We start from the raw sequence: 8,255 nt of genomic DNA on the forward strand, positions 1-8,255 counted from the left end.
GGGGAGAGCCACGCCGCAATCACTCCTCTTCCATTCTCCTCTCGGGATCTTGGGCATGCGCGCACATGCACCCGGCATGAGTTTAAGCCACTGGGTCCAGGACTCAAACCGCGGTTGACTACATGGGAGTCCAGCGACATAGCCAGTAGGTCAACTGCTGGCCCTGAGACAGACTTTTCTTACACTTGTACTCCACAGTTCTATATCATCCTGTCTAGGCATTTAAAAATTGTTTTATAATGGCTATGCACTTGCCTTCATAAACCAATCGATGTGAAACAAATACCTATTTATAAGAAACTTACACACAAACCAAAATCAGTGCAGAAATGTATGCTGAAAATTTAGCATAGTATATGCATGTGAAATGAGGCATTTGAGTTAAAAGTAGTATGAAAAGAGAAAATAAAACTTGGAGCATTCTAAAATTAGGCTTTGCTTAGCTACAAAAAAATGTTTATTTTTTTCCTCATGACATCACTTTCCACAGTGCTCAAATAATATCTATTCTGTATTAGAAATGGAATAAGAGAAAAGAATAAGGTCTGATGCCTCAACAACTTCATGATTTGGCAAGAAAGATAACTAAGACTGTTATAGTGTTAAGTAAAGAAAACAGGATTTCAAGAGTCAACATTTTTGTATGACTGCTAGTATTTTAAGAAAAGTCTATGTTATGGGAAATGATTAGAAAGAAATAGATTAATTGTTGAATAATTATTTTAAAATAATGAGTGATTTTTATTTTTCTATCTAAGTATTTTATAGGATTAACATATTTAAGTGTAGTTTTGCTTTCTAAGAAAATAATGTGATCTAAAGTTTAGAAAAAATGATATAAAGTATAGCTAAAATAGTTTAGGGGAGAGGAAATTGAAATAATTCTGTCACTTGTTAATCACTTTCTATCACCTATACTTCATACTAGGAAAAGTGTGAGATGCATAAAACATAATCCTTTTCCTCAAGATGCTTTATTTGTAGTGAGAGATGTCACCAGAATTCAGTGGAAAAAATAAGTAAGAGGAACTTTATTTCTGTAACAGTTTGCAAAATAGACATACCCTCTGGCATAAACTAAACACATGCTTCTGAAGGACAAAGGAAGGGATTAAACTTAATAGTAAAAAAGTTCCTTCCCAGGTCCTTATTTAAATCCTCTATACAAATGAAGTATTCAGTCATCTAAAGTCCTGATTGGTTGATGTAAGTTGAAATTCCAGTGTATTCAAGAGCGGAAGTGAAAAGATTCATTCTATGACTTTTCTAAGACTACAGAGTCTGTGAGAGACCTTAGTCATCAAACAGCTTCCAAACTCCATTTTGAATTTAGACCCAGCTAGATAGATAAAAACCATCTTAAAGGATTCTACCTTTCAAGGTTCACAATGTCCCCTTCTTGAGTGGAATCTGTTGGTTTGATAATTGATAATTGATTAGTTTGGCTATGTTACATTACAATGCCTGTGTGATTGGCGACTTGCTTCAGGTCCATTTAGCCCCATGTTGTGATCCTTATAACTGAACAACTAGAGTAATTTACCTTCCAGAGGCATTCATTTCCCTGTGAGACTTGAATCAGAATCTCTTGGGTTAAATTGGTTTTGGGTTTTGACTGGAATGAATTCCATTTCAAGGTAGGAGTCTTATGAAGGCATCAGTTAAAACAGGAAAGATGGGCAAAAGTCTTAGTCCTTGTATGAGGAGAATTGTTAAGAATTGCAAGACAGAGTAGAAAGGTGAACCAATGCCACAAGGTAGCCAAGCAAAAATATCTAAAACCTTAAAAGCTAGCCTATCAAGAGGGTCTCCGAAAAAAATGCCTTTCAGGTATTTGGCTAGTTCAAGATTCTGGAAGTTTCTAGTTCTACCTGGCTAAAGGTACTGACTCGGGTACAGCATGAAACCTCTGCAATTGCACAACAATCCAGTGCAGCTAAGATTTATAATCAGAGAAAAGGGCATCACATATAAACCAACCTGACTGGCTAAAGTTGGCATTTACCTTAGGAACATGGTCTGCAAAGGAGCCTTTGCCAGCCTGTGATTGACTGAGGCCCAATTGCTAGGTTGTGACGATGTATGGTTAGGTTATAACTTGCTTCCACATCAAGGATGCAATAGAGTATATACAAGGACTGCTTTGGACCTATTTTACTGTTCAAGTACAAATACCTGCTTAGACCAATTCAAGTCCATTTACTTATTACCCCTTTTGGTCATCTTCTCAACCTAGAGATTGACCAAATATGTGATCCCAGGCACCATCTTCTGAAACCTGCCATCACAATGAGTGTGCTTATACAGAATTTGCAATCATATAATAGTTGGAGGGCTCTTATGTTTTATGATTTGTTATTTCAATCATAATGAGATCATTAGATGTACAAAGTCAGCTCTATACAAATAGTTAAAACTTTAAACACAGCGCAATACACAGCATCAAGAAACGAAAACAATTTCTGACAAGAGTTGCCATATGTCAAATTGAGGTCAAACAATTCAAACTTTAGGTAAGGCTTCATCTTCCAAATACCTCTACAAGTTTTATTTTTTTTTAATCTATTCAGGTTTTGTTTCCATTTTTTTATACTATACTTCTCTTTTTCTTCTATTCTAGTAAATCCAGTCATTTTTTAAGAAAATTATTATCTTTCTCTTTTCAACTTTATATATCAGAAATACATCCTCATATTGGTAATTTTCTTCATATATCTCTCTTCTACTTACTGATTCCTTCCTCCTTGCCTTGTTTCTATTTTCTTCCAAAACTCATAATTTTAAACAGCTTTTATATTATCTCTGAGTTAGAATTACTGTTTTACAAAAATACATTCTCATGCCTTTTTACAAATTTTCCACCAAAAATATACCTTACTTTCCTTGTATACATGGATATATATATTTTTTCTTTTTTATTTCTAATAATTATAGTCACACATTTTAATCAGCAATTTTAACCCATAGTAACCTTAATTTCCAGTGACAGTAAACAAACAGTTCTGAAATGTCTGTCATACCAGCACTGTGTAGAATTTAGAAGCAGGTGCTTTTTCATGGTGCAATTTGTCAATTAGAGCATGTCTAATAGTGGTCTCATATATTTTAGCTTCTAAATTTCATCTTCATCCTCTTAGGTTTTTTCCTTACTAGACCTGAGTATTAATTTGTTGTTGGTACAGATTTTGTAGGACTCCATTTTCTATCACTTTCTATTTATCAAAAATGATATTTTTTCCTTATTTTAATAATTTAATAATAATTTCATAATAATAACAAGTTAATTTTCTGCATAGGAAAGATATTTCTAATAAAGAGTACATGTGCCCTACAGCAAAAATAATAAATAAATAAATATATAAAAACATTTTATTGCTTTTGTGGAGTTCTTGAACTCTACTTTTTCTTTTTTTCTTTTCTCTTTTTTTTTTTTTTTGAAACAGTTTTACTATAGGATGTATGCATTTGCTAAAGAGACAAAGAGACAGAAAGAGAGAAATCAATCCCCAAGGAGGATGGCCACGCCATAATCTGCTCTTCTCCATTCTCCTCTTGGAATTTTGGGCATGCATGCACATGTGCCTTGGTGGAAGTTTTGAGTAGCCAGGTCTGAGACTGAAACTGCAGTCAACTACGTTTGAGTCCAGTAACGTAGTAATTACATTATCTGCTGATCCCAAACCCTGCCTTTTCTAATATACATCACAAATACTTCACAATTCTGTTCAAATGAAACTTCTTACTGTAGTCGTTACTTCTCTAAGCTGTTCTAGGCTTGGTTAACCCTTGCACTGACCTAATAAAGGCATCCTTCTAGTGCACCTTAAACATGAGCATTCATACAAAACCCTACTGACTAGATCCATCATCTAAATGGAAGAGTCCCCCCATGACACCTTATAGGCTGAGTCCATTATCTTATGAACTGAGCCCATGAGTGATCCCTCCTCGAAGTGAAATAAAATCTCTGAGATCTCAATATGAAAGAGTTGGAGATCTGGATTCAAGATAATTTACCTGATGATCTTCCAGAACCACCAGGAAAACCACTGTGTTCAAGGGGTGTAGTGTATTTGTTCAGAATTACGAAAGGGCTTTTTGGTCACTTTGAATTCACTCCTAATACCAAAAACTATCAACACAATTCCCTGGGAAAAAATTTGGTGAGTGTTTCCAAACCAGGAAGATATAGCATAAACAGAATACATACTCTGAGGAAGCAACTAGTTTTATGGAAGAAACGTTTCTCCTTAGGTTCCCATTTAGGTCCTCTATGCAAATGAAAGATTGACATTTATTAGTACCAATTAGCTGATAAAAGTCATAATCCCAATGGCTCAGAAAGAGAAGTTCAAAGGTTCAATTTGTGGGAAAAAGGGACTACGTGAGTGTCAGCAAATGACTATCAGACTCAGTTAGCTGCTTTAGCTACTTTGGAATTTGGCTTAATGGATTCTGCTCATTCAGAGCTCACAGGAAGATAGAACCAAAATAGCCAATTATAAAGCAGAGTGCCTTAGTGACTGACTAGGGCTGGATTCCACATGACCAACAGTATGGTTTAAATTCTGGCCCCAATGTCTTGAGAAACACGCCAAGCATGTACATGCATGTCCCAAATCCCAACATGATGGAAAAATAAAGAAGGGTCTGATGTGCAACCATGCCCCATTGGTGACTACTTTATCCTTCTCCCTCTATTTCTCTCTGTAAAGTGTACACTCCTTGTGGCAAAGAGAAAAAAAAAGTTCCAACTAATGACTGTTATTCTAGGAAAACTATTGAAAGTCATCTGTCTCATTCGTAAAAAATATTTGGATAAAGGTTATGTTGCTGGACTCCCATGTAGTTGACCGTGGTTTGAATACTGAACTTAGTGGCTTAAAACTCATGCTGAGCACTTGAGTGTGCATGCTCAAAATCCTGAGAGGAGAATGGAGGGGAAGGGATTGCAGCATGGCCATCCCTCTGGGGATGATTTCTCACTTTCTTTTTCTTTGTTTCTCCAGCAAATGCACACGCCCTATAGGAATACTCTCTCTTTAAAAAAAAAAAATGCATATTTTGATGACAAACTATATGAATATCCTAGATGACAGAATGTGAATTTCAATAGAACTGCATATTTTGTGATCTTAATATGTATGCATGTGTATGTATGTGTGATTGTGGGTATATATGTGTGTGTGTATATATATGTGTGTGTATATACACGTGTATATACATATATAATATATATGAATGATATATATTATATATGTAATGAAATTCATATATATATATATATGTACATATATATATATATGAATGGTCTTTAAAAAGTTAGTGGAAATGTGTATTATATAAAAACTATGCATGAATTTCAAAATTGTTTTGCAACAACATAAATTAATATTTTAATTCCATTTTCCACAAGCCTTTACAGTCCCATTTTGTACATGTGTCTGTGTATTGTGTATATATATATATATATAGTCTATCTATATATACACACACATCCACATATATACACAATATACACATGTGTGTATATATACAATTTTTCTCTTTCTAGAGTGACAAAAGTGATGGTAGTATGGAAGAAGGAAGGAGCCAAAGAGCTGGGCCTGAGACATTAACCCATTCATTCTGTCTGGATTTCTGTAACAACTACGGGAGAATGGGTGCTTGTAACGAACAGGAAGTCATTTCTCACAGTTCTGGAGGCTGGGAAGACAGTATTAAGGTCTCAGCATACTCAGCATCTGGTAAGAACCCCTGTCCTGTTTCAGAGATGACCTTTGTCCAGCTATTACCTCATTGGTGAAGAGGAAAGGAAATTTGAAATTTCCTCGACAAGGGCACTAGTCCCATCCATGAGGGTTCTGCTCTCAAGACTGAGTCATCTCTCAAAGGTCCCACCTCTGTGTGCTTCCAGGGTTTAGCCTTGGCGGGGGTGGGTTGACTCGAAGGAGGCAGAGCTAGAAGGAAAGACTGAGGCCTCGGTGCCTTTTTCATACACGTCCTGAGTCAGACACTCTCAGAAATCACTCTCTAAAGAGTGACAACTGCTAAAAATCATCAAGCCTTTTTATTAAAAATGTAATACATATAAGTAAACGGGAGAGGAGCTACGTGTTTTAATTATCAGTTTATAAAGTTTTAACAATAGGGAACTTAGATTTTATTTAGGGTTTGATTAAAGACAAGTCTATCAATCATCAATACAGTTTAACAATTGTTTAATTAATGTAAGCGGGTTTTTGGAAACTTTAAAGAATGCAGTTTTTGAAAACAGGTCTCATAAGGAGAGTTAATCATTAGCCAACACTTGGCGGCAGCCGTCTTGCAATTACTAAATACAATGCTAAAAAAAAAATCTCAAATATAGGTATTAGTTCTTATAAATCTCAATAAAAAATAATACTTATATAATTCTATAGAAATTTAAAACTTAATTTAAAAAATCCTAGTATATTTATCTATACTAAAGGGGTAAACTTATTGTTCACTTAGTGAGAGTAAGGGGATACTTTAAACAACTTCTTTAACTGGCAGTACCAGTTTTACTTAAGTCAAAAGTAAAATGACTAACAAGTTAATAAAAAACTTTAAAATGGGTATGTGGTATACCTATGTGTTCTGTTGTGCATTTACTTGTACAACTTGTGGCGTCACTGTTATGTATTTTGTTAAAACATTAGCTACCATGGGGCAAAAGTGTCCTGGGCCAGTTTCGGCCTAATCCTATTGTATGTAAAAAAACAAGTTGCTTATGTTAAATGTGTCTTAAAGAGCCTTCCAAAAGTCAAAAAAATTTCTGCCTAAATAAAACTTCAACACACCCTCCATTGTGACTGCAAAAATAAAGCATTGTAATTAACAGTAAGTGGTTAAGGCAAAGGGGAGCAGTTAGGAGACTTTCAAAAAATTTTACCACATACTCAAAATGTATAAGAGAGCTATGTAATTTTTTTATAGTAGTATATCAGGGAGTAAGAGGGGGGTCGCTTCCCAGCAAGGCAACTGCAGTCTCTAGAACATATTGCAAACGTCCTTGCCAACATGCTGAGTCAACCCAAGCTTTGCTCATAGGTGTGTGTGTGTGTGTGTGGGGGTGTACAGCAGCAGCCTTGCCAACGTGCTGAGCCAACCAAGGCTGTGCTCAAAAATCAAGGGCTCAAACAAATCCTGGGACCCCACTGGGTCAGACTCCTCCAATGTACCATCACATTGTAGATTAGTCATCAGTTTGAGTCTATAGCACACCCCAGTATGTCATCTTGATGCATTGTTCCCATTTTTTTTTTTCATACCATAGCAAAGAGAACAGTGGCATTTGTATGACACTCTGAGGTGAACAGAAAGGCTGTTTCCTGACACACAGAAACTGCTCAAGGGCTATGGTGTCCTTAGGCTCTACCTGGTGACTCAAAGGGCAGGGAGATCAGTAGCTCAGCACACCTGATCCCCTGATCCCTATATGTTGGGAAGTTCTGCTCTAAGGAATATCTGAAGAGAAAGACCTCAGACACTTGCAGAGAAGAAAGGGTTATGAAGTGAAAGGAAGGTAAGTCTGGTGCACTAACATGATCTCAGAAAAAGGGACAGCTCCTGGTTGGTTTAAGGAAGGGTGCTTGTTCTGCCAGCCTCACTTGATCCTTTTTTATAAATGGATGAATATGAGAGGATTTCCAAGAGTTCATGGAAAAGTGAAATTAAAGTCTGTTTTATTTTGGTGCAGAAATATATATACCCTTGAAATCCAAGCAAACTTTTGTCCTGTACACAGGAGACCCCTGGTATCTCAGACACATCACTGAAAATCAGCTGTGACATCTATGCTCCCCAGAGTTAAATGATTGCTAATGTCTCCATAATGGGATTGTGAGTTTCCTGGACTCACTGCATAGTACATACCTCTCAGTATTTATTCATGGAACCCAAGCTATTGTCAACAATTCTTTTGGTCTACCACCAGGAAAAGTGCTAGTCAATTGGTATTCCTTTGTTCCCACCATCATCCCTCAATAAAGACAGGTTGAAATAACCTCAATGTAGAAGGAAAGAAAGAAGAAGCAGAAGATATCCCAAAGGTATGCTTTAGGGGATGAATAAGTTTCACAAAGGCAAGGAAAAAATACAGGATATTCCAGGGTGACTTTGGCCATGTTTGTAAAAGAAGATGCTTGATTTGGAGTACTACCAATTTCACTAATTTGCAAAAAAAAAAAAAAAAAAAAAAAAAAGAAAGAAAGAAAGAAAAGTGAGATACG

This window comes from Tupaia chinensis, unplaced genomic scaffold, assembly GCF_000334495.1.
Source record: "Tupaia chinensis unplaced genomic scaffold, TupChi_1.0 Scaffold000623_1, whole genome shotgun sequence".
Lineage (NCBI taxonomy): Eukaryota > Metazoa > Chordata > Mammalia > Scandentia > Tupaiidae > Tupaia > Tupaia belangeri.